The following is a 27029-nucleotide window of genomic DNA, read 5'->3' as shown; positions in this document are numbered from 1 at the left end:
TGTCTTCTTTGGAGAAATGTCTGTTTAGTTCTTTGGCCCGTTTTTTGATTGGGTCGTTTATTTTTCTGGAACTGAGCTGCAGGAGTTGCTTATATATTTTTGAGATTAGTTCTTTGTCAGTTGCTTCATTTGCTATAATTTTCTCCCATTCTGAAGGCTGTCTTTTCACCTTGCTTATAGTTTCCTTTGTTGTGCAGAAGCTTTTAATTTTAATTAGGTCCCACTTGTTTATTTTTGCTTTTATTTCCAATATTCTGGGAGGTGGGTCATAGAGGATCCTGCTGTGATTTATGTCGGAGAGTGTTTTGCCTATGTTCTCCTCTAGGAGTTTTATAGTTTCTTGTCTTACATTTAGCTCTTTAATCAATTTTGAGTTTATTTTTGTGTATGGTGTTAGAAAGTGTTCTAGTTTCATTCTTCTACAAGTGGTTGACCAGTTTTTCGAGCACCACTTGTTAAAGAGATTGTCTTTTCTCCATTGTATATTCTTGCCTCCTTTGTCAAAGATAAGGTGTCCATAGGTGCATGGATTTATCTCTGGGCTTTCTATTTTGTTCCATTGATCTATATTTCTGTCTTTGTGCCAGTACCATACTGTCTTGATGACTGTGGCTTTGTAGTAGAGCCTGAAGTCAGGCGGGTTGATTCCTCCAATTCCATTCTTCTTTCTCAAGATTGCTTTGGTGAATAGCCCAAATAGAAACTTGACAGACATGAAGAAACATTTCACAAAAAAAGATATACAGATGTCAAAGAAACACATGAAAATATTTTCAATATCAGTAGCATTTGGGTAAATGCAAATTAAAACTATAATAAGATATCATTATATGCCTACCAGAATGACTAAAATAAAAAGTTGAAATATCAAGTGTTAGCAAGGATGCAGAAAACTAGATCATTCATAAGTGGCTTCTAAGAATATAAAACACAACAATCATTCTGGAAAATAGACTTGCCTATTCTTTTGGAAAAAATAGACTTAAAATTGCACTCCTGGGCACTTATCCCAGAGTAGTAATAACTTATGTTCACACAAAAACCTCTAGATAAATGTTAATAGCATTATAAGCATTGTTTACACTATCCAAAACACTGGAGGGGGGAGGGAACCAAGATATTCTTCAATAGGAAAATGGTATAAAAAACAAACCTAAGGACTTCCCTGGTGGTTCACCAGTAAATAATCTTCCTGACAGTATAGGAAACACATATTGTATTTCTGATCTGGGAAGATCCCATATGCTGTGGAATGGCTTAACCCATGTGCCACAACTCTTGAGCCTGTGCTCTAGAGACTGGAAGCCACAACTACTGAAGTCCAAACATCCTAGAGCAGGTGCTCCACAACTAGGGAAGCCAACACAATGAGAAACCCAAACACTACAGCTAGAGAGGAGCCCCTACTTGTCACAACTAGAGGAAAGCCCATGCAGCAATGAAGACCCAATACAACCAAAGATTTTTTTAAACTGAAAAATACAATAACTGAAGTGAAAAATTCACCAGAGTAGTTCAACGGCCAAAACTAGTAGGCAGAATAAAGAATCAGAAAACTTGGAAGGTAGGACAATGGAAATGTTTGAGGAACAGAAAGAAAAAAGATTGAAGAAAAGTAATTGCAGCCCTAAGAGACTCATGGGACACCAAGAATTAGAATATATACATTACTGGAGCTGAAGAGTGAGAAGAGAAGGAGAAATGAGTAGAAAGATTATTTTTAAAATATACTGGCCTTCCCAGGTGGCTGCCAGTGCAAGAGATGCAAGAGATATGGGTTCAATCCCTGGGTCAGGAAGATCCCCTGGAGTAGGAAATGGCAACCTAGTCCAGTATTCTTGCCTGAAAAATTCCATGGACAGAGGAGCTTGACAGGCTACCATTCATGGAGTTGCAAGGAGTCAGACATGACTGAGCAACAAAGTGCACACATGTATCTACAAATCCAATAAACTCAAGGAAGTCCAAGTAGAATAAATACAAAGAAACCAACACTAAGACATTATAATTCCACAACAGAGATTTCAATACTCCACTATCAATCCTATATGAAATAACCATGCATAAGATCAACAAGGAAACAGAAGACTTGAACAACTGTCTGTAGAAACTAGATACTAGAAACTAGATACAATAGACTTCTACAGAAAACTCCATCAGTAAAATATACACTCAATGTACTCAAATGTACTCAAGTACACATGAAACAGTCTCCAGGATAGACCATAACCAAGACATAAAGCAAGTTTCAATAAATATAAAAAGATAACTCACTAAAGGGTGTTCCCCTTTAATGGAAATTAGAAATTAATAACAGAAAAAAATTTGGGAAATGCAAAAAATTTGTAAAAATTAAATAATACATTACTAATGACCAATCATCAAAGGAAGAAACATCAAAAAAATAATCAGATCAGATCAGATCAGTCACTCAGTCGTGTCCGACTCTCTGCGACCCCATGAATCGCAGCACGCCAGGCCTCCCTGTCCATCACCAACTCCCGGAGTTCACTCAGACTCACGTCCATCGAGTCAGTGATGCCATCCAGCCATCTCATCCTCTGTCGTCCCCTTCTCCTCCTGCCCCCAATCCCTCCCAGCATCAGAGTCTTTTCCAATGAGTCAACTCTTCGCATGACGTGGCCAAAGTACTGGAGTTTCAGCTTTAGCATCATTCCTTCCAAAGAAATCCCAGGGCTGATCTCCTTCAGAATGGACTGGTTGGATCTCCTTGCAGTCCAAGGGACTCTCAAGAGTGTTCTCCAACACCACAGTTCAAAAGCATCAATTCTTTGGCGCTCCGCCTTCTTCACAGTCCAACTCTCACATGCATACATGACCACAGGAAAAACCATAGCCTTGACTAGATGGACCTTTATTGGCAAAGAAATGTGTCTGCTTTTCAATATGCTATCTAGGTTGGTCATAACTTTCCTTCCAAGCAATAAGTGTCTTTTAATTTCATGGCTGCAGTCACCATCTGCAGTGATTTTGGAGCCCAGAAAAATAAAGTCTGACACTGTTTCCACTGTTTCCCCATCTATTTCCCATGAAGTGATGGGACCGGATGCCATGATCTTTGTTTTCTGAATGTTGAGCTTTAAGCCAACTTTTTCACTCTCCACTTTGACCTTCATCAAGAGGCTTTTTAGTTCCTCTTCACTTTCTGCCATAAGGGTGGTATCATCTGCATATCTGAGGTTATTGATATTTCTCCTGGCAATCTTGATTCCAGTTTGTGTTTCTTCCAATCCAGCGTTTCTCATGATGTACTCTGCATAGACATTAAATAAGCAGGGTGACAATATACAGCCTTGACGTACTCCTTTTCCTATTTGGAACCAGTCTGTTGTTCCATGTCCAGTTCTAACTGTTGCTTCCTGACCTGCATACGAATTTCTCAAGAGGCAGATCAGGTGGTCTGGTATTCCCATCTCTTTCAGAATTTTCCATAGTTTATTGTGATCCACACAGTCAAAGGCTTTGGCATAGTCAATGAAGCAGAAATAGATGTTTTTCTGGAACTCTCTTGCTTTTTCCATGATCCAGTGGATGTTGGCAATTTGATCTCTGGTTCCTCTGCCTTTTCTAAAACCAGCTTGAACATGAGGAAGTTCACGGTTCACATATTGCTGAAGCCTGGCTTGGAGAATTTTGAGCATTACTTTACTAGCGTATGAGATGAGTGCAATTGTGCGGTAGTTTGAGCATTCTTTGGCATTGCCTTTTTTGGGGACTGGAATGACAACTGACCTTTTCCAGTCCTGTGGCCACTGCTGAGTTTTCCAAATTTGCTGGCATATTGAGTGCAGCACTTTCACAGCATCGTCTTTCAGGATTTGGAATAGCTCAACTGGAATTCTATCACCTCCACTAGCTTTGTTCATAGTGATGCCTTCTAAGGCCCACTTGACTTCACATTCCAGGATGTCTGGCTCTAGGTCAGTGATCACACCATCATGATTATCTAGGTCGTGAAGATCTTTTTTGTATAGTTCTTCTGTGTATTCTTGCCATCTCTTCTTAATATCTTCTGCTTCTGTTAGGTCCATACCATTTCTGTCCTTTATCGAGCCCATCTTTGCATGAAATGTTCCTTTGGTATCTCTGATTTTCTTGAAGAGATGTCTAGTCTTTCCCATTCTGTTGTTTTCCTCTATTTCTTTGCACTGATCGCTGAAGAAGGCTTTCTTATCTCTTCTTGCCGTTCTTCGGAACTCTGCATTCAGATGTTTATATCTTTCCTTTTCTCCTTTGCTTTTCACTTCTCTTCTTTTCACAGCTATTTGTAAGGCCTCCCCAGACAGCCATTTTGCTTTTTTGCATTTCTTTTCCATGGGGATGGTCTTGATCCCTGTCTCCTGGACAATGTCACGAACCTCATTCCATAGCTCATCAGGCACTCTATCTATCAGATCTAGTCCCTTAAATCTATTTCTCACTTCCACTGTATAATCGTAAGGGATTTGATTTAGGTCATACCTGAATGGTCTAGTGGTTTTCCCTACTTTCTTCAATTTAAGTCTGAATTTGGCAATAAGGAGTTCATGGTCTGAGCCACAGTCAGCTCCTGGTCTTGTTTTTGCTGACTGTATAGACCTTCTCCATCTTTGGCTGCAAAGAATATATAATCAATCTGATTTTGGTGTTGCCCATCTGGTGATGTCCATGTATAGAGTCTTCTCTTGTGTTGTTGGAAGAGGGTGTTTGTTATGACCAGTGCATTTTCTTGGCAAAACGCTATTAGTCTTTGCCCTGCTTCATTCCATATTCCAAGGCCAAATTTGCCTGTTATTCCAGGTGTTTCTTGACTTCCTACTTTTGCATTCCAGTCCCCTATAATGAAAAGGACATCTTTTTTGGGCGTTAGTTCTAAAAGGTCTTGTAGGTCTTCATAGAACCGTTCAACTTCAGCTTCTTCAGCATTACTGGTTGGGGCATAGACTAGGATTACTGTGATAGTGAATGGTTTGCCTTGGAAACGAACAGAGATCATTCTGTTGTTTTTGAGATTGCATCCAAGTACTGCATTTCATACTCTTTTGTTGACCATGATGGCTACTCCATTTCTTCTGAGGGATTCCTGCCTGCAGTAGTAGATATAATGGTCATATGAGTTAAATTCACCCATTCCAGTCCATTTCAGTTCGCTGATTCCTAGAATGTTGACATTCACTCTTGCCATCTCTTGTTTGACCACTTCCAATTTGCCTTGATTCATGGACCTGACATTCCAGGTTCCTACGCAATATTGCTCTTTACAGCATCGGATCTTGCTTCTATCACCAGTTACATCCACAGCTGGGTATTCTTTTTGCTTTGGCTCCATCCCTTCATTCTTTCTGGAGTTATTTCTCCACTGATCTCCAGTAGCATATTGGGCACCTACTGACCTGGGGAGTTTCTCTTTCAGTATCCTATCATTTTGCCTTTTCATACTGTTCATGGGGTTCTCAAGGCAAGAATACTGAAGTGGTTTGCCATTCCCTTCTCCAGTGAACCACATTCTGTCAGATCTCTCCACCATGACCCACCCATCTTGGGTTGCCCCACGGGCATGGCTTAGTTTCATTGAGTTAGACAAGGCTGTGGTCCTAGTGTGATTAGATTGACTAGTTTTCTGTGAGTATGGTTTCAGTGTGTCTGCCCTCTGATGCCCTCTTGCAACACCTACCGTCTTGCTTGGGTTTCTCTTAACCTTGGGCGTGGGGTATCTCTTCACGGCTGCTCCAGCAAAGCACAGCCAATGCTCCTTAACTTGGATGAGGGGTATCTCCTCACCGCCGCCCTTCCTGACCTTCAGCGTGGGGTAGCTCCTCTAGGCCCTCCAGCACTACATACCAAACCTTAATGGGAAACAAGTGCTTAGAGGGAAATTTACAACTGTAAGTTCAAAAAGAAGAATGATCTTAAACTAATAAATTAAACTTCTACCTTAAGACACTGAAGGGAAAAAAAGAAGAGCAAACTAAACCTAAATCAACCAGAAGAACATAAATAGTAAGATATAATAGATATTGATGAACTAAAGTACAGAAAAAATAAAATATCAATAAAACTAAAAGACAGTTCTTTAAAAAGATCAGTAAGATTGACAAACTTTAGCTAGATTGACAAAAAGAAAAGGAATAAAATTACTAGAACTGGAAATGAGAGAAAGAACATGACTACTGACCTTGTAGAAATAAGAATCATATATGATAAGGTTATATGGTGAACAAGTGTGACCAACAAATTAGATAATGTAGATTAAATGGAAAAATTCCTAGAAAGACACAAACTACCAAAATTGATTATAGAAAAAATATTAAAATCTGAATAGACCTATAACAAGTGAAGAGATTGAGTTAGTCATAAAAAGAAAATAACTTCCCACAAGGAAAATCCCAGGACCAGATAGTCATTTAATAGAGTTTTTGCATCACATCTGCCAAAGAATAGAAAAAGAAGGAATATTTCTCAACTCATTCTATGAGGCCACTGATAGTAAAAGCAGACAAGATATTATAAGGAAAAAAAGAACATATAGAGACTTCCCTGGTGGTCCAGTGACTAATAAGGCTCTTCGCTCCCAATGCAGGGAGCCTGGGTTTGACTGTGGTCATGGAACTAGATCCCACATGTCACAACTAAGAGTTTGCATGCAGCAGCCAAAGATTTCACCTGCCACAACAAAGATCAAAGATCCCACAAGCTGCAACTAAGATCTGGTGCAGCCAAATAAATAAACATTTTTAAAAACCTACTCATACCTCTTATGAATATAGACAAAAATACTCAACAAAATACTAGCACATTGAATCCAGCAAAATTTTGAAAAGATAAAGCATCATGACTAATGGTGATTTATCCCAGTAATGCAAGGTTGTTTCATCATCTGAAAATCTATTAGTGCGATACTCTAAATCAATAAAAGACAAAACCACATAATCATCTTAATAAACATTATTCTTTTTTATTTTGGGCTATGGGAAGTCCAAACAATGGCACAGAAATCCAAACATAGCTACATGTTGAAGTCTTTCCCAAGTGAGAACATAAAATTTAAGATGCAGTAATGAGGGTTTTGTGAGTTGAGGAAAAGGAGAAGGAGTAAAAGTAAGGAATCAGTGGAAATTGAACAAGGTCCTGGAAGTGGAAGATGGGTAAGGGAAAAGTAGAAAAGATATGGAGGAGAATGTAATGGGCTTTTGGGGATTTACAAATAAGGCATTTCTAATTTTCTCATAATTTTAATTTGCTTTAAGCAATTATTATGTCAGGCAATTTTAAAGTCCAGTTTCAAGGTGGAAGAGTCCTCACAGAAATTAAATAAAGCACTCCACTGGGAAGTAGAAATATTATTTCCTTTGTGCCTCAAAATGTACAATCTAGTCTATATCAAAATTTCTCCAGAGTAACTATTATAATTCCAAATTATACCTGGTAAAACTGCACCAGTAAAAGACATAAGAACATAAATTAGCATACAGAGTTTCTATTTTGTTTCTGGGATAGATATTCTGATTATCTACAAACAGAAGTATAAAAAATGAAGGCTTTTTTTGTTAATTAAATTATATTATGAATTATCCCAAACTGAGAAAGATGTAAATGTTGCCTAAAGTTCTTCCTAAGTTCCTAAAATTTGTTTTTACCAGAATGAATTACTTGATGAAAACTAAGATATCTAACATGAATAAAGGTCTTCCCACATACCATGCATTCATAGAGTCTCTCTCCAGTATAAATTCACTGAAATTGAGTAATCTGATAGACACTATTTTGGGCTTTGCCACATATTTTATATTTATAGAATTTTCATCATTATGAATTCTCTTTTGCATATCAGGATGTTTTCTTTGATTAAAGGCTTTCTCACATTCCATATATTCATAATAATTCATACCAGTATAAATTCACCAACATGTATTAAGGATTGAATTATATCTAAAAGCTTTCACACATTCCTTACACTCAAAGAGCTTCTTGCCAATATGAATATTATCAAGGAACCTGTTGATGCATGCTAATAGTTCTCCCATTTTGATTACATGCAGAGGATTTTTTGGCCAATATTACTAAACTGGTATTAAGTTGTTCATGCACAGTAAAGACTTTATTAAGTATTTTATAGTCATAAAGCTTCTCACAGTATGGGTTCTCTAACATATAGTAAGGACTGAATTAAGTCTAAATATCTTTCCACATTTTTTAAAATTTGTATGCTATATTGGAGAATAGTTGACTTCCAATGTTGTGTGTATATACTTATATTCTTTTTCAAATTATTTTCCCATTTAGGTTATTACAGAATATTGAGTAGAGTTCCCTGCACTATACAGTAGATCCTTATTGCTTACCTATTTTTATTTTTTAGCATACCTATTTTAAATATAGTAGAGTGTATATGTCAATTCCAAACTCCCAATTTATCCCTCCCCTCCCACACCTTTCCCTTTTGGCAACCATAAGTTTGTTTTCTAAGTCTATGAGTCTTTGTTTTGCAAATAAGTTCATTCATATCATTTTTTTAGATTCTGCATATAAGCAATGTCATATTACATTTGTCTTTCTGTGTCTGACTTAGTATGAAAATCTGCAGGTCCATCCATGTTGATGTAAATGGAATTATTTTACTCTTTTTACAGCTGAGTAATATTCCATTGGGGGCTTCCCTGATAGCTCAGTTGGTAAAGAATCTGCCTGCAATGCAGGACACCCTGGTTCAATTCCTCGGTCGGGAAGATCCACTGGAGAAGGGATAGGCTGCCCACTCCACTGTTTTGGGACTTCCCTTGTGGCTCAGCTGGTAAAGAACCTGCCTGCAATGTGGGAGACCTGGGTTTGATTCCAGGGTTGGAAAGATCCCTTGGAGAAGGGAAAGGGTACCCACTCCAGTATTCTGGCCTGGAGAATTCCATGGAATTGCAGAGTCGGACATTACTGAGTGACTTTCACTTTAACTATTCCATTGTATATATGTACCATATCTTCTTTATCCATCAATCTGTCAATGAACATTTAGGTTGCTTCCATGTCTTGGTTATTGTAAACAGTGCTAAAATGAATGTTGGGATGCATGTATGCTTTTGAAACACGTTTTTCTCCAGGTATATGCCCAGGAATAGGATTGATGGATCATATGCTAGGTCTATTTTTAGTTTTTTGAGGAACCTCCATACTGTTCTCCATAGTAGCTCTACCAATTTACATTCCCACCAACAGTGAAGGAGAGTCCCCTTTTCTCCACACCTTCTCTAGAATTTATTGTTTGTACACTTTTTAATAATGGCCATTCTGACTCTTGTGAGGTGCTATCTGATTATAATTTTGGTTTGCCTCTCTCTAATAATTACTGATGCTGAGCATCTTTTCATTTCTTGGCCATCTGTATGTCTTCTCTGGAGAAATGTCTATTTAGATTTTCTGCCCATTTTTTTGATTGGATTGTTTGGTTTTTTGATATTGAGCTGCATGAGCTGTTTGTAAATTTTGGAGATTAATCACTTGCCAGTCAACTGTTTGCAAATATTTTTTTCCCATTCTGTGGGTTGTCTTTGCACATTTTAAAAACAATTTATTTTTAATTGAAGGATAATTGCTTTACAATATTGTGTTGGTTTCTGCCATACATCGGCATGTATCAGCTATAAGTATACATATATCCCCTCCCTCCTGAGCCTCCCTCCCACCTCCCACCCCATCCCACACCTCTAGGTTGTCACAGAGCCTCATTTTGAGTTCCCTGAGTCATATAGCAAATTCCCACTGGCTATCTATTTTACAAACAGTAGGGTATATGTTTCCATGCTACTCTCTCAATTTGTCCTACTCTCTCCTCCCCTCCCCATGTCCATAAGTTTGTTTTGTATGTCTGCATCTCCACTGCTGCCCTGCAGATAAGTTCATTAGTACCATCTTTCTAGATTCCATATATATGCACTAATATATTTGTTTTTCTATTTCTGACTTACTTCACTCTGTATAATAGTCTCTAGGTTCATCCACCTCATTAGCACTGACTCAAATGCATTCCTTTTTCTGGCTAAGTAATGTTCCATTGTATGGACATTTAGGTTGGTTCCCTGTCTTAGCTATTGTAATTAATGCTACAATGAACATTGGGGTACATGTATCTTTTTCATTATGGTTTTCTCAGGGCATATGCCCAGTAATGGGATTTGGGGGTCATATGGTAGTTTTATTCCTAGTTTTCTAAGGAATCTCCATACTGTCTTCCATAGTGGCTGTATCAGTTTATATTCCTAGCAACAGTTTTACACATTTCTTATATTAATCAGATATCTCACCAGTATGAATTCTCTCATATTAAGTCACTTGTACAGACACAATAATGACATTCTCTCATTTCTTACATTCATACAAATTATCATCAGTATGAATTCTCTGACTTAAAGAGTGAACTCAATTCAGTCTAAAGTCCGTCTTTTATATTCCTGTGATTTCTCACCTGTATGAATTCTCTGATGTTGAGTAACTTGTCCACACATAAAGGCTTTCCTTCACTCCTTACATTCATAAAATTTATCACCAGTATGAATTCTCTGCCTTGAAGAAAGAATGCAATCAAGTCTGTAGATCTTCCCACATTCTTTATATTCCTATTATTTTTCACCTGTATGAATATTCTAATGTGGACAAATTGTCCACACACAGTGAAGGCTTTATCACATTTCTAATATTCATAAAGCATCTCACCAGTGTGAATTCTCTAATACATGGTAAAGACTGCATTAAGTCTAAATATCCTTCCATATTTCTTACATTCATTGGTTTCTCATCAGTATAAATTACCAATGTTAAGTAATTTGTGTGCACATAAGAAAGGCTTCCCCACATTACTAATGGTCATAAAGTTTATCACCAGTACGAATTCTCTGGTTTACAAAAAGAACTCAATTAGTTCAAAACTGTTGGGAGCCAGCGTGAGGACCTCCACCCATGGCAAAGGTCATGAGGAAGGAGGCTCGACATACGCAAAGGCGGGATAGAGCCTCAGGAGTCCCTCTGGAAATTCTCGAGCATCTACCCCCATAACCAGAGCCTGCCTACTTTACTACTTTGTGCTCTCACCTATACCTCTGACTTTATGAGGGGGCTGTCCCCCACCACCTCTTTCGGAGAAGGAGTTAACTTAGAGCTCCAGTTAATAAAAACTCCTGGCATGTTTTAACCTACAAACTCCTCTGAAGGTTCTCTAGCCTGCCTGACAGGCTTGTCTGGCCACATGTGATTGTTCACAGCCTCCCAACCGTGAGAGGCATGAGATGCTTTAAACCTTCTAAAAACAAGTTCCTGAGAAAAGTTAGAAAACCATTAGTATAAGTATAGTGGGCTGATTAGCAATTGTATTGGTGAAGGGTTTTTCATTTGTTGAGCCAATGTTTGTTGTTAAGTCTCCACATCCCCTGCCCTTACACACATTAATGAATATATAGAAGAAATAAGTATTAACCTTTGATATTAATCATGTTAGACCTTAGGCTAAGTAAATTCTTTCCTTAATTAAAACCCACTACACCCTCACCCTATAGGAATGTAACTTTATCTGGTACCTTCGGAAGCTGGAGTCTTTTTTAAGAATAATCACCCCTGGAGAAATAAGTGTCCTGGTTGACTGACCGCTGTCACAAGGAGAGGGTCATAAATTGTCAGCAGGCCCCCTGGCCAGAAGATGATGTAACACCCCTAAGACCTCTGTATATATTTGTATGAAGCACCTGACTTTGATAAAAGTCAGGACTGCTGACCCCACGTGACTTTTGCATAACATCTCAGTATATAAAAGTAGACCATGGAAAAAAAAGAATTGGGATCAGTTTCTCGAAATACTGGTCTCCGCATGTCGCTCTCTCTCTCTCAAACTCTGGCTGAGTCTCCATCTGGAGCCTGGAACCCACCAAGCTTACTAATTTTGCCTGGGCTTCTAAGATCCGACTCGGGAGACCTCAGTGTCTCCTCTCCTTCGGGAGAATGGAAGGACGCCTGCGGCCTACGTAAGTGGTGCAAACTTCTTGTCTTGAAGTTTTATTGGTCTCCCACGTAAACCAAGCTACTCAGCCTCTTTTCTCCACTGAATTTTCCTACTGAGCTATCCTCATTCTATTACTCTTTACATCTCTAATTAATATCTAATTGAAGCTTTTGTATCCCAATCCTCGCCGACGCCATCCCCGCTTCGAACTCCCTGGATCAGCCGGGGCTGGACCTCGGCACTAAACAACTTCCTACATTCCTTATATTCACAAGATTTTCCATCAGTATGGATTCTCTGGTATTGACTATATTATCCACAAAAATAATGGCTTTCTCATATTCTTCTTTTTATAATTTTATTTATTTATTTAGGCTGTGCTGGGTCTTCATTGCTGTGCAGGCTTTTCTCTAGGTGTGTGGGGGCTACTCTCTAGTTTTGGTGCATGGGGTGCTCATTGTGGTGACTTCTCTTGTGGAACACAGGCTCTAGGGCATGTAGGCTTCAGTGGTTGTGGTGAGTTGGCTAAGTAGTTGCAGATCCCAGGCTCTAGAACACGGTCTCTATAGTTGTGGCACGTGGGCTTAGTTGCTCTGTGGCATGTGGGATCCTTCCAGACCAGGGATCAAACCCGTATCTCCTGCATTGGCAGGTGGACATTCCACCATTGAACCACCAGGGAAACCTTCACATTCTTAACATTAGTAAATTTCTAACCAGTATGAATTCTCTATGGTATGGTAAGAACTGACTGACTTAAATTTAAACATCTTCTCACAGTCATTGTGTTTTCACCAGTATGAGTTCTCTGATGTCTTTTTGTTTTGTTTTGCTTTGAGTTCCCTGATGGTGAGTAAACTGATATCCACTACTAAAGATTCCACATTCTTTCTGATTACATTATTTCCATTTAGAGCATGTTTTCTGTCAATTTTGATAAAGGTTGGATTTATGTTATTTATTAAACAGAATTTCTGTCTGAGTTATATGTTAGAAAATGAGACAACATGATCATTTTTGTAGCTATTTTGTTGGTGCAGAAGTAATTGCAATTTTCCATTGTTGAACTCTGCCATTTGATATTGGAATACATTCTTAAATGAATGTGGTTATGTTATACATCATTTTAACATGTTTCTCACTTTATGTTTTTTTGCTAATGATGTATTGTTGTTGTTGAGTCGCTAAGTCATGTCCGACTTTGCAACCCCATGGACTGCAGCACACCAGGCTTCCCTGTCCTCCTTCACTATCTCCTGGAGTTTGCTCAAGTTCATGTCATTGAGTCAGTGATGCTATCTAACCACTTCACCCTCTGCCACCCACTTCTTGTTTTACCTTCAATCTTTCCAAGTATCAGGGTCTTTTCCAATGAGTTGGCTCCTCACATCTGGTGGCCAAAGAAAGTACTGGAGCTTCAAAATCAGCATGAGCCCTTCCAATGAATATTCGTTTCATTTCCTTTAGGATAGACTGGTTTGATCGCCTTGCTGTCCAAGGGACTCTTAAGAGTCTTCTCCAGCACCACAATTCGAAAGCATCAATTCTTCTGTGCTCAGCCTTCTTTACAGTCTAACACTCATATCTGTGCATGTCTACTGGACAGATTTGCTGACATATTGAGTGCAGCATTTTAACAGCATCATCTTTTAGGACTTGAAATAGCTCAAATGGAATTCCATCACCTTCAACAGTTTTGTTGGTAATAATGCTTCCTAAGGCCCACTTGACTTTACACTTGAGGATGTCTGGCTCTAGGTGAGTGACCACACCATTGTGATTATCCTGGTCATTAAGACCCTTTTTGTATAGTTCTTCTGTGTACTCTTGCCACCTCTTCTTAATATCTCCTGCCTGTTAGATCCTTACCATTTCTGTCCTTTATCATGCCCATCCTTGCACAAATGTTCCCTTGATATCTCCAGTTTTCTTGAGGAGATCTCTAGTCTTTCCCATTATATTGTTTTCCTCTATTTCTTTGCACCATTCATTGAAGAGGGCTTCTTATCTCTCCTTGCTATTCTCTGGAACTCTGCATTCAGTTGGGAATATCTTTCCTTTCTCCCTTACTCGTCACTTCTCTTCTTTCCTCAGCTGTTTGTAAAGCCTCCTCAGACAACCACTTTGCCTCCTTGCATTTCTTTTCCTTTGGGATGGTTTTGGTCACTGCCTCTTGTGCAATGTTATGAACTTCTATCCATAGTTCTTCAGGCACTCTGTCTACCAGATCTAATCCCTTGAATTTACTTCTCATCTCCACTGTATAATCATATAGGATTTGTTTTAGGCATATCTGAATGACCTAGTGGTTTGTCTCCACTTTCTTCAGTTTAAGCCTAAATTTTGCAATAAGAAGTTGATGATCTGAGCCATAGTCAGCTCCAGGTCTTGTTTTTACTGATTGTATAGAGCATCTCCATCTTTGGCTGCAAAGACTATAATCAATCTGATTTCAATATTGACCATTTAGTGATGTCCAGGTATACAGTCATCTCTTGTGTTGTTGGAAAAGGGTGTTTGCTATGACCAGTGCATTCTCTTGTCAAAACTCTGTTAGCTTTTGCTCTGCTTCACTTTGTATTCCAAGGCAAAACTTGGCTGTTACTCCAAGTATCTCCTGACTTCTTTCTTTTGCATTCCAAAATAGATATAGCTACAATAATTTCCTAATGGACACACAATATAAAAATATGTAAATCATGACATCAAAAATATAAAATGTGTGGAGCAGAGTAAAAAGGTAGTTTTTGCATGTGATCAAATTTAAGTTGTTATCAGCTTAAAATAAATTGTTGTATCTATGTTTCAAGTAAGCCACAGGTTAACTACAAAAAAACAAAAATCTATAGTAGATACAGAAAAGATAAAGAAAATATAATGAAAGTACAATTTACCCTTGAACAACACAGATTTGAACTGTGCAGGTCCATTTATTCACAGATTTTTTTTTCTAAAGTAAATACTACAGTACTACACAATCTGCAGTTGACAAATCCTAGGATATGGAACTGAAGATACAGAGGAACCATAGATATGGTGGAACTGCCTATACAGAAGGCCAATCATAAGTTATATGTGGATTTTTGACTGCATGGGGTGTTGTCACCACTAACCACTGTGTTGTTCAACTGTATACCACTAACATGGAAAACCATCAATTCACAAACAATGATAGAGAAAAAGGAGGAAAAGAACAAAGAACTACAATATGGCTAGGAAACAATTAACAAGATGGGAATAATAAGTCCTTGTTCCAGAAAAACATCTATTTCTGCTTTATTGACTATGCCAAAGCCTTTGACTCTGTGGATCACAATAAATCATGGAAAATTCTTCAAGAGATGGGAATACCAGACCACCTGACCTGCCTCTTGAGAAATTTGTATGCAGGTCAGGAAGCAACAGTTAGAACTGGACATGGAACAACAGACTGGTTCCAAATAGGGAAAGGAGTATGTCAAGGCTGTATATTGTCACCCTGCTTATTTAACGTCTATGCAGAGTACATCATGAGAAATGCTAGGCTGGAAGAAACACAAGCTGGAATCAAGAATGCCAGGAGAAATATCAATGACCTCAGATATGCAGATGACACCACTCTTTTGGCAGAAAGTGAAGAGGAACTAAAAAGCCTCTTGATGAAAGTGAAAGAGGAGAGTGAAAAAGTTGGCTTAAAGCTCAACATTCAGAAAACGAAGATCATGGCATCTGGTCCCATCACTTCATGGGAAAGAGATGGGGAAACAGTGTCAGACTTTATTTTTTGGGGGGCTCCAAAATCACTGCAGATGGTGATTGCAGCCATGAAATTAAAAGACGCTTACTCCTTGGAAGAAAAGTTATGACCAACCTAGATAGCATATTCAAAAGCAGAGACATTACTTTGCTGACAAAGGTCCATCTAGTCAAGGCTATGGTTTTTCCAGTGGTCATGTATGGATATGAGAGTTGGACTGTGAAGAAAGCTGAGCGCCGAAGAATTGATGCTTTTGAACTGTGGTGTTGGAGAAGACTCCTGAGAGTCCCTTGGACTGCAAGGAGATCCAACCAGTCCATTCTAAAGGAGATCAGCCCTGGGATTTCTTTGGAAGGAATATGCTAAAGCTGAAACTCCAGTACTCTGGCCACCTCATGTGAAGAGTTGACTCATTGGAAAAGACTCTGATGCTGGGAGGGATTGGGGGCAGGAGGAGAAGGGGACGACAGAGGATGAGATGGCTGAATGGCATCAATGACTCAATGGACGTGAGTCTGAGTGAACTCCAGGAGTTGGTGATGGACAGGGAGGCCTGGCGTGCTGCAATTCATGGGGTCGCAAAGAGTTGGACACGACTGAACTGAACTGAACTGAACCTACCAATAATTATTTTAAATAAATATGGATTAAAATCTCCAACCAAAAGGCAGACTGGCTAAATGGATTTTTTTTTAAAAGACCTTGAATATATGCTACATACAAGACACTCACTCTAGCTTCAAAAACACACATAGGCTCAAAGAAGATATTCATGATTATGGAAACCAGAAGAGAGCAGGGGTAGCTATACTCATATTGAACAAAATACCTTAAGTCAAATACTATAACAAGAGACAAAGAAGGTCATTGTATAATGATAAAGGAATGAATTCAAGAGGATATACAAGTTGTAAATATATACATACCCAACATCAGACTACCTAATTATATTAGGCAAATAATAACAGATATGAAAGGAATAATCAACAATAATAATTTCCAACTTTTTCCAATTTTATGTGTGCTCAGTTGTTAATTGACTCTGCAACTGCATGGACTATAGCCCCCCAGGATACTCTGTCCATGAAATTTTCCAGGCAAGAATACTGAAGTGGGTTGCCATTTCCTCCTCCAGGGGATCTTCCCAACCTAGGAATTGAATCCACATCTCCAGTGTCTCCTGCATTGACAGGTGGATTCTTTACCACTGTACCACCTGGGAAGCACCTAATCAACAACAATAGAAGACTTTAATACACAAGTTTCTACAGTTGATAGATCAGCCAGTCAGAAACACTGAGCTATGCTTTAGATCAAATGGACCTAACAGAAATATATAGAGTATTCCATTCAACAGCAGTAGACTATACATTCTTTAAAGCATACCTGGAACATTCTCCAGGATAGATCAGGTGTTAAATCAGAAAACAAGTCTTAGCAAATTTTAAGATTGAAATTATACCAAGTATCTTTTCTGATCACAATGGCATGAAATTAGAATTCAATAACAGGAGAAAAACTAGAAAAATCACAAATATGTAGAAATTAACACACTCCAGAGCAATGAATAGGTCAAAGATGAAATAAAAAATATCTTGAAATAAGTGAAAATAGAAACACAACATATAAAAACTTACAGGATGAAGCAGGAGTTCTAAGAATAAAGTTTACTATAACTACATTAATTTAAAAATGAATGCTGTCACATAATAATTAAAATTTACACCTCAAAAAAAACTAGAAAAATAAGAATAAATTAGGCCCAGTGTTAGTAGAAGGAAGAAGATAACAAAGATCAAAGCAGAAATAAATGAAATAAAGAGAAAAACAAAGAGATCAAGAAAACTTAAAAGATTTTTAAGATTAAATGAAATTGATAAAACTTTAGCTAGACTTACAAAGAAAAAAGAAAATTAAATAAAATTATACATGAAAGAGGAGATATTACAACAGATACACACAAAGATAAAAAGGATTATAAGAGATTCTACTACTAAGTCGCTTCAGTCGTGTCTGACTCTGTGCGACCCCACAGACGGAAGCCCACCAGGCTCCACTGTCCCTGGGATTCTCCAGGCAAGAACACTGGAGTGGGTTGCCATTTCCTTCTCCAATGCATGAAAGTGAAAAGTGAGAGTGAAGTCACTCAGTCGTGTCCGACTCTTCGCGACCCCATGGACTGCACCCTACCAGGCTCCTCCATCAATGGGATTTTCCAGGCAAGAGTACTGGAGTGGGTTGCCATTGCCTTCTCCTTATAAGAGATTACCATATCCAATTATATGCAACAAATTGGAAAACCTAGAGGAAATAAATATATTCTCTATCAACTGTGAATCATGAAGAAATAAAAATCTGAACAGACCGAGAACAAATAAGGACACTGAGTTCAGTAAAAACCTTCCCAATAAGCAAAAGCCCAGGACCAGAGGGCTTCATAGGCGAATTCTACAAAACAGCTATAGAAGAATTAATACAAATTCTTCTCAAAGTCTTCCTAAATTTGGAGAGAAGGAAACAATCTCAAATTCATTTTACAAGGCCAACATTACCCTAATATCAAAGCCAGACAAGGATACTTCAAGAAAGCTACAGACTAAAAAAAAAAGAAGGAAAGAAAACTATAGACAAATATCCCTGATGAATACAGATGCAAAATCTCTCAACAAAATACTAACAAATCAAATTCAACAGTACATTAAAAGGACCAAGTAACAAGAAAAAAAAGAACCAAGTAGGGAAATTCCCTGGCCATCCAGTGATTAGAACTCTGTGCTTTCACTGCTCAGGGCGCATGTTCAGTCCCTGATCAGGAAACTAAGTAAGATTCCCATTGGCCATGTAGCACAGCCAAAAAAAATATCAAATGAGATTTACTCCTGGGATGCAAAGATGGTTCATCATATGCAAACTGATAAATGTGATATTCCATACAAAATGAATGAAAGACAATAATAATATGATCATCTCAATAGAAGCAGAAAAAGCATTTGAAAAAAATTCATTATCTTTTCATGATAAAAACTCTCAACAAATTAAGTATAGAAGGAACATACTTCAAAATAATTAGGGTCACATATAACAAGCCAACAAGTAACATCATATTCAGTGGTTAAAAGGTGAAAACTTTCCCTCTAATATGAGGAACAAGACAAGGGCGCCCACCCTTGCCACTCCTATTCAACATAGTACTAGAGTCCAGCTAGAGAAATTAGGCAAGAAAAAGAAACAAAAGGCATCTAACTTGGAAAAGAAGTAAAACTGTAGATGACATGGTCTTATATGTTTAAAAAATCCTAAACACTCCTCTCAAAAACTGTTAGAACTAATCAATGAATTCAGTAGTTTCAGCATTCAAAAACAATATTAAAAAATCTGTTGCATTTTTTCCACACTAACAAACTATATGAAAAAAAATCCCATTTAAAATAGGATCAAAAACAGCAAAATACTTAAAAATAAATTTAACCAAAGAAGTACATGAATTATACAATAAAAGTTATATGACACTGATGAAAGTGAAAAAGGGAAGGGAAGTGAAGTTGCTCAGTCATGTCCAACTCTTTGTGACCCCATGGACTGTAGCCCACCAGGCTCCTCGATCCATGGGATTTTCCAGGCATAAATACTGGAGTGGGTTGCCATTTCCTTCTCCAGAGGATCTTCCCGACCAAGGGATTGAACCTGGGTCTCCTGCATTGTAGGCAGACACTTTACCGTCCAAGCTACCAGGGAAGCCTGAAGGAAAAAAAAAAAAAAAAGGGAAAAGACACAAATAAACAGAAATACATCACATGTTCATGAATTGGAAGAGTTAACACTGTTTTAAAATGTCCATACTATCCAGAGTCACCTATAGATTTAATGCAATCCCTAATAAAATTCCAATGACATTTTTCACAAAAACAGATACAATCTCCAAATTCATATGGAACCAAAAATGATTCCGAGTACTGAAAGGAATCCAGAGAAACAACAACATGAGGCATCATGTTTTCTGATTTCAAACACTATTACAAAGATATAGGAATCAAAATACTATGGTACTATCATTAAAACTAAAATACAGACCGATGGAACAGAATTAAGAACCTAGAAATAAACCCATAGTTATGTGGTTAGCTGATTTTTGACAAGGAGTGATGAATACTAAATGCAGAAAGTATATTCTCTTCAATAAATGGTGCTGAGAAAACCGGATATTCACATACAAAAGAATGAAATTAGACCAAGCTCCTTTCTTACACTATTCACATATATTAACTCAAAGTAAACCAAGAGATTAAATGTAAGCTATGAAACCATTAAAACCCTAGAAGAAAAATAGGGCACTATCTCCTTGACATAGATCTTGGCAATGATTTTCTGGATATGACACCAAAAGCACACACAAGAGGAAATATCAATGAGCGATATTTGTTGATATTTATCAAACTAAAAAGCTTCTACATAGCAAGAAAAATAATCAACAAAATCAAAAGGCAACCTACAGAGTGGAAGAAAATATTTGCAAACAGTATATCTGATAAGGAGTTAATATCCAAAATAGATAAATGGTGAGTACAACTAATTAAAAAAATTTTTTTAGTGGGCAGATTTCTTGACTAGATGTTTTTCCACAGAAGTTATACAAGTGGCCAACATGTACATGAAAATATGCTTAACGTCATTAATCATCAGGGAAATGGAAATAAAAAACATAAATATCACATCTGCTATAATAGCTATTATGCAAAAAAAAAAAAAATACAAGAAACAAATACTGGAGAGGATGTGGAGAAAAGGGGGCTTTGGGGCACTATTAGTTGAAACGTAAACCGGTGCAGCCACTACAGAAAATATTTAGTTATGGAGGCTTTGCAAAAAATTAAAAATAGAACTACTATATAATCCAGCAATCCCACTTCTAGATATATTTTGAAAGGAGATGAAATCGGTTTCTCCAAGAACTATCTTGGTCATGGCTTTTCATCCAAGGAGCAAATAGATAGGGAAATAGAGAAAAACTGAAAACAGTGACAGACTTTATTTCCTTGGGCTCCAAAATCACTATGGACAGTGACTGCTACCATAAAATTAAAAGACTCTTGCTCCTTGGAAGAAAACCTGTGACAGGCCTAGACAGTATATTAAAAAGCAGAGATATCACTTTGCTGACAAGGGTGCATCTAGTCGAGACTATGGTTTTTCCGGTGGTCATATATGGATGTGAGAGTTGGACCGTAAAGAAGGCTGAGCACTGAAGAGCTGATGCTTTCAAACTGTGGTGCTGGAGAGGCCTCTTTGAGAGTCCCTCGGACTGCAAGGAGATCAAACCAGTTGATCCTGGAGGAAATCAACCCTGAATACTCATTTGAAGGACTGATGCTGGGGCTCTAATACTTTGGCCACCTGATGTGAAGAGCCAACTCATTGGAAAAGACCCTGATGCTGGGAATGATTGAGGGCAGGAGGAGAAGCGGGCAACAGAGCTTTAGATGGTTGGATGGCATCACTGACTCACTGGAGATGAGTCTGAGCAAGCTCCAGGTAATAGTAAAGGACAGGGAAGCCTGGTTCACTGCAGTCCATGGAGCTGCAAAGAGTCGGACAGGACAGAGCAACTAAACGACTGAACAATAGCAACTGTTATAAGGAAGGAACTAGAGTGATCACATCTGAAAAGATCTCTAATGTGTAGAAAGTAAAATCTAGTAGAAAGCAAGGACCAGAGAGCACATACAAGCCCATCTTTAACAGAAACCTAAAATGAGACCCAGTATCACTTCTTTTCCTCTTTCCTCATAGATAAGTTTTTCCCAAGTTATCCATGTAAAATGTCTTAGACCTACAATAACCTATTTTTGAACTGTGGTGTTGGAGAAGACTCTTGAGAGTTCCTTGGACTGCAAGGAGATCCAACCAGTCCATTCTGAAGGAGATCAGTCCTGGGTGTTCTTTGGAAGGAATGATGCTAAAGCTGAAACTCCAGTACTTTGGCCACCTCATGTGAAGAGTTGACTCATTGGAAAAGACTCTGATGCTGGGAGGGCTTGGGGGCAGGAGGAGAAGGGGACAACAGAGGATGAGATGGCTGGATGGCATCACTGACTTGATGGACGTGAGTCTGAGTGAACTCCGGGAGTTGGTGATGGACAGGAAGGCCTGGTGTGCTGCGATTCATGGGGTCGCAAAGAGTCGGACACAATTGAGCGACTGAACTGAATAACATAATTTGATACTTCAACTTCCTCTATTATCAATATGGTAATTATTTCAGGTGATAGATTGAACTTTCAAGATTTCATGAAGTAAGTCTGACAATTCACTCTGCCACTTGAAGAAAAATTATCAACTACATAAGGATGAGAGCAAGATGACAGGAGTCTGTTTTCAGGCTTAGTATTTCCAAAACCAAACCGAATCCAAGTGATCATTATATAATGTTATGCTGGAATCGTGTTTCAGCTCTTGCTTGAGGCTGGAATATAACAACCTTGAAATTGTGTTTGGAGGGAAAGAAATTCTAAGAAGTGTTTATTTTTCAAATATGGATTTTAAAAGGGAAATAAATGTTCTAATTTACAAAAAAAGTAAATGCTAGAAATCAACAACACTACAAGAGAAATTATGAATGCTCATCAGTAAACTGGGCACAGCTAAGGAAAGAATCACTGAGCTTGAAGATATTTCAAAATAGAAACTCCCAAACTGAAAAACAAAGAAAAGAAAACAGTGGGGTGGGGGGGATGAAGAGAATATCTAAGAATTTGGGGACAAATACAGAGAAGTAGAATCAATGGAATAAGTATAAAATAGAAAAGTATTTATTTTAAGAAATTGGCCCATTCTATTACAGAGATTGGCAAGTCCAAAATCTTCAGAGTGAGCTGTCAGGCTGCAGACAACAGAAGAGATGATGCTTCCGTTTGGTTCAGGTCTGAAAACCATCTCCTGGCAGAACTTACTCTTCCTAAGGGAAGATCAGTCTTTTCAAAGGATTGATGAGGTTCAGACACATTGTGGAAGACAATCTGCTTTACTCAAAGTCATTGACTTAAATGTTAATATCATCCAAAATATACCCTCACAGAAATACCCACAAAAGTATTTGACCACATATTTAGAGATTGTTACACAGCCAAGTTGAATTATAAAATTAGCCATCAAATCATGCAAACAAGAATAGAGCAGAATGGAATATTTTAGATGTTGAAAGAAAAAAACCCATCAACCTAGAATTCTGTATCCAGTAAAGTTGCTGTTCAAAAGTGAAGGAGAAATAAAGACTTTCTCACAAACCAATCACTGAAGGAATTTATCACCTGTAGATCTGCCTTGCAGGAAATATTTTAAAAGTACTTCAGAGAGAAGAAAAATAATATAGATCTATCTAATTAAAGGAACACCATTTGATAAGGAATAACGTAGCCACACGTTGACCAACACCCAGTGGCCAGTGAAGTTTAAATGCTCAACAAGGACCAGCAGTGGGACAGCCAGGGCACCAGGCATGTCATTCAGCTATGTCGAGTGGCTGAATGGTATGTCCCTGCTCTTTAGGGCCTGACAAAATGTGGTCCACTGGAGAAGGGAATCGCAAACCACTTCAGTATTCTTGCCTTGAGAACCCCATGAACTGTATGAAAAGGCAAAAATATGATACTGAAAGATGAATCCACCAGGCTGATAGGTACCCAATATTCTACTGGGGCAGAGCAAAGAAATAGCTACAGAAAGAATGAAGAGGCTGAGCCAAAGCAGAAACGATGCCCAGTTGTGGTTGTATCTGGTGGTGAAAGTAAAGTCTAATGCTGTGAAGAACAATATTGCATAGGAACCTGCAATGTTAGGTCCATGAATCAAGGTAAATTTGATGCAGTCAAACAGGAGATGGCAAGAGTGAACATCGATATTTTAGGAATCAGTGAACTAAAATGAACAGGAATGGGAGAATTTAATTCAGATGACCATTATATCTACTACCATGGGTGAGAATCCCTTAGAAGGAATGGGGTAGCCCTCATAGGCAACAAAAGAATCCAAAATGCAGTCCTTGGTTGCAATCTCAAAAATGACAGAATGATCTCAGTTCATTTTCTAGGCAAACCATTCAACATCACAGTAATCCAAGTCAATGCCCCAACCTCTAATGCTGAAGAAGCTGAAATTGAACGATTCTATGAAGATCTACAAGACCTCCTAGAACTAACACCAAAAAAAGATGTCCTTTTCATCACAGGGGACTGGAATGCAAAAGTAGGAAGTCAAGAGACACCTGGAATAACAGGCAAGTTTAGCCTTGGAGTACAAAATGAAGCAGAGCATAGCCTAAGGGAGTTTTGCCAAGAGAATGCACTGGTCACAGCAAACACTCTCTCCCAACAACACAAAAGATGACTCTACACATGGACATCACCAGATGGTCAGTACAAAAATCAGATTGATTAAATTCTTTGCAGCTGAAGATAGAGAAGCTCTATACAGTCAGCAAAAACAAGATCTGGAGCTGGCTGTGGCTCAGTTCTTCAGATCCTTATTGAAAAATTCAGGCTCAAATAGAAGAAGGTAGGGAAAACCACTAGGCCATTCAGGTACAACCTAAATCAAATACCTTATGATTATACAGTGGAGGTGACAAATAGATACAAGGGACTAGATCTGGTAGACAGAGTGCCTGGAGAACTACAGATGGAGGTATGTAACATTGTATAGGAGGTGGTGACCAAAACCATCCCCAAGAAAAAGAAATGCAAGAAGACAAAGTGGTTGTCTGATGAGGCCTTACAAATAGCTGAGAAAGGAAGAGAAGCAAAAGACAAAGGAGACAGGGAAAGATATTCCCAACTGAATGCAGAGTTCCAGAGAATAGCAAAGAGAGATAAGAAAACCTTAAGTGACCAATGCAAAGAAATAGAGGAAAAAAATAGAATGGGAAAGACTAGAGATCTCTTTAATAAAACTGGAGATATACCAACAGAAATTTTCATACAAATATAGGCATAATAAAGGATAGAAATGACAAGGACCTAACAGAAGCAGAAGAGATTAAGAAGAGGTAGCAAGAATAGGCAAAAGAACTGTACAAAAAAGCTCTTAATGACCCAGTTAACCAGGATGATGTGGTTGCTCATTTAGAGCCAGACATCCTGGAGTGTGAAGTCAAGTGGGCCTTAGGAAGCATCACTATGAACAAAGCTAGTGGAGGTGATGGAATTCCAGCTGAGTTATTTCAAATCTTAAAAGATGTTGCTGTTAAAATGCTGTACTCATTATGCCAGCAAATTTGGAAAACTCAGAAGTAGCCATAGGACTGGAAAAGGTCAGTTTTCATTTCAATCCCCCAAAAAGGCAAAGCCAAATAATGTTAAAATTACTGTACAACTGCACTCATTTCACATGCCAGCAAGATTATGTTCAAAATCCTTCAAGCTAGGCTTCAGCAGTATGTGAACTGAAAAATTCCAGATGTACAAGCTGGATTTAGAAAAAGCAGAGGAACCAGAGATCAAATTTCCAACATACGCTGGATCATAGAAAAAGCAAGGAAATTCCAGAAAAACATCTACTTCTACTTCATTGACTATGCTAAAGCCTTTGACTATGTGGATCACAACAAACTGTGGAGTTTTCTTAAAGAGATGGGAATACCAGACCACCTTATCTGCCTCCTGAGAAACCTGTATACAGGACAAGCAGCAACAGTGAGAACCAGACATGGAACAATAGACTAGTTCAAAATTGGGAAAGGAGTATATCAAGGCTGTATATTGTTACCCTGCTTATTTAACTTATGTGCAGAGTACATCATGTGAAATGCTGGGCTGGATAAATCACAAGCTGGAATCCAGATTGCCAGAAGAAATATCAACAACCTCAGACATGCAGATGATACCACTTTAACAGCAGAAAGTGAAGAGGAACTAAAGAGCCTCTTGATGAATGTGAAAGAAGAGAGTGAAAAAGCTGGCTTAAAACTCAACATTCAAAAAACTAAGATCATGGCATCTGGTCCCATCACTTCATGGCAAATAGATGGGAAAAATGTGGAAAATGTCAGATTCTTTCTTCTTGGGCTCCAAAATCACTTTGGACGGTGACTGCAGCCATGAAATTAAAAGATCCTTGCTCCTTGGAAGAAAAGCTATGACAGACTTAGACAGTGTATTAAAAAGCAGAGACATCACTTTGCTGACAAAGGTCCATATAGTCAACGCTATATTTTTTTCCAGTAGTCATGTCATGTATGGATGTGAGAGTTAGACCATAAAGAAGGTTAAATGCCAAGAATTGATGCTTTTGAACTATGGTGCTGGAGAATACTCTTAAGAGTTCCATGGACAGCGAGGAGATCAAACCAGTCTATCCTAAAGGAAATCAACCCTGACTGTTCATTAGAAGGACTGATGCTAAAGTCAAAGTTCCAACGCTTTGGCCATCTGATACAAAGAGCTGACTCACTGGAAAAGAACCTGATGCTGGGAAAAACTGAAGGCAAGAGGAGAAGGGGGCAACAGAGAATCAGATGGTTGAATGGCATCACTGACTCAATGGAAATGAGCTTGAGCAAACTCAGGGAGATAGTGATGGACAGAGAGGCCAGAAGTGCTGCAGTTCATGGGGTTGCAAAGAGTCAGACACGACTTAGCTACTGAGCAATAACAATATAAAATATATATTTTTCTTATTCTTAATTGATTGCAGGCTGCAATTTGTTCAAAATAAAACAAACAATATACCAGATGGTTATAGCTGATGGATAAGTGATGATATCAATGTTAGAAAGGGACAAGAAGAAATGGGGAAGACTTTGATATAAGGTACATAATTACCCATAAAGTGATATAGTGTTATTTGAAAATGAATGTAAGACTAGTTTTAAATGTAACAACTAATAAATTTTAGAAGAAAAAGAATCAATATACTAAGAGAGGTCAGGAACTGAAATCACATAAAATGCTCAATTAAAACCAGAATAAGCAGAAAAAGAGTGAGATAAAAAGGTGAACAAAAAACAATGGCAACAAATACAGACACAAATAAGGTAAATATTAATCCAGCTATATCAATCATGACTTTAATGTGAATGATCTAAATATACCAATTAAAAGATGATATAGAGTAGATAAAAAAATAAGACCAAACTATATCTTGTCTACAAGAAACCCACTTTAGATATAAAGACATATATAGGTTAAAAATAAATAGATGGAGAAAGATATGCCATACTAACACTAATCAGAAGAAAGCCAGAAAGGCAGGGAACCCAGAACTGTGCTCTGGGACAACCTAGAAGGGCAGGATGGGGAGGGAGGTTCAAGAGGGAGAGGACATATG

The sequence above is a fragment of the Bubalus kerabau genome, chromosome 1, assembly GCF_029407905.1.
Source record: "Bubalus kerabau isolate K-KA32 ecotype Philippines breed swamp buffalo chromosome 1, PCC_UOA_SB_1v2, whole genome shotgun sequence".
Classification (NCBI taxonomy): domain Eukaryota; kingdom Metazoa; phylum Chordata; class Mammalia; order Artiodactyla; family Bovidae; genus Bubalus; species Bubalus kerabau.
Note: the sequence above shows the minus strand (reverse complement) of the source record.